Source organism: Octodon degus, unplaced genomic scaffold, assembly GCF_000260255.1.
Source record: "Octodon degus isolate 3935 unplaced genomic scaffold, OctDeg1.0 scaffold00165, whole genome shotgun sequence".
Taxonomy (NCBI): domain Eukaryota; kingdom Metazoa; phylum Chordata; class Mammalia; order Rodentia; family Octodontidae; genus Octodon; species Octodon degus.
The window spans coordinates 271,626-273,277 of NW_004524741.1; the positions used below are offsets into that span (position 1 = coordinate 271,626).

Sequence of the window (1,652 nt, forward strand, 5' to 3'; positions counted from 1 at the left end):
CTTCCCAGCTTTCCTCCTCTGCCCTTCCTTCTTTGCCTTTTCTTTCCTCTTAGAAACTGGTTCCAGAATATCCATAACTTCGTGAGCTTTGAATGTCAGGATGTGCTCTGGCGACCTCTCAACGGCTTACAAGGGTTAACGCGAACAGGCTGGTGGCTTGCTGAAATCACTGAGGTGAGTAAATGCTATGGAACCAGTGATCAAAATGCTCTAGGGGCCGGGGAGATGGCTGAGTAGAATAAGCGCTTCTGCAAGCAATCCTTGAGGTACCTCTAGGAAGTGGGGCCAGCAGACTATAGAGCCTCACGATGGTTAATGCTAAGAGCTGGACCCTGAAGAAGCACTTTCGGGGCAAGCCTACTCAGAGTGACTTTGAGTTGAAGACTACTGAACACCCACCCTTAAAAAATGGAGAAGTCCTACTTCAAGCCTTATTTCTCTCTGTGGATCCTTACATGAGAATGGCATCCAAAAAGTTGAAGGAGGGTGATATGTTGAAGGTGGGGGAATGAGTGGCCAGAGTTGTGGAAAGTAACAACTCAGCCTTCCCAACAGGAACTATCGTAGTGGCTCTTTCAGGCTGGACGACACACTACATTTCTGATGGGAAAGGACTGGAAAGACTGCCTACCACTCACTGTCTTTGGCCCTGGGGACGGTTGGCATTCCAGGCATAACTGCTTACTTCGGCCTTCTGGACATCTGTGGCACAAAGAGTGGAGAAATGGTGCTGGTTAATGCAGCAGGAGGAGCCGTCAGTTCTGTTGTGGGGCAGATAGCTAAGCTCAAAGGCAGCAAAGGTGTTGGAGCTGCAGGGTCGGATGCAAAGTTTGCCTATTTTAAACAAGTTGGATTTGATGTTGCCTTTAACTACAAAACAGTAGGTTCTTTGGAAGAAGCGTTGAGAAAAGCCTCCCCTGATGGTTATGATTGCTATGTTGATAATGTAGGTGGAGAGTTCTCGAATGCTGTTATACACCAGATGAAGGATTTTGGAAGAATTGTGATCTGTGGGGCCATCTCTGTGTATAACTGCACCAGCCCATTGCCCCCAGGTCTACCCCCAGAGAGTATCAGCTATAAGCAACTCTGCATAGAAGGGTTCCTGTTCAGCAAGTGACAAGGACAGGTCAGTGAGAAGGCCCTGAAAAAGTTGATGAAATGGACTGTACATGGCAAAATCCAGTATCGTGAACACACTGTCAAAGGATATGAAAATATGCCAGCTGCATTTATGGGAATGCTGAGAGGTGATAATTTGGGGAAAACAATAGTGAGAACATGAAAAATTGATAGATAAGTCATCATAGCATGATGCCGATGACTACTTAATCACCAACACCAGTTGTCTTTCATCCTTTTTATTCTAGCCATTTTAGCAGGTGTGAAGTGATATTTAATTGTACTTTTAACTTACATTTTGCTCATGGTTAGAATTTTTCCACATACCTGTTAGTCATTTGTATATCTTTTTAATTTAATTTAATTTCGAGACAGGGTCTCACTAGGTAGTTGAGGCTGGCCTGGACTATTAACTACATGCTGTGGTGGGGGGCGTGTTTCATGCTAAGCATCCTGGTCATGAAGGCTCCTGGAAACACTGGACAAAGTCCTCCTTGTGGTAGCGAGCTTCTTCCTTAGGGTGCTGGGCT

General features: G+C 45.5%; 1 pseudogene; it reads left to right on the top strand.

Moving 5' to 3' along the window:
- The first annotated feature begins 308 nt into the window (after positions 1 to 308).
- LOC101570347 lies at positions 309 to 1,285 on the top strand (annotated as a pseudogene).
- The last annotated feature ends 367 nt before the right edge of the window (positions 1,286 to 1,652 follow it).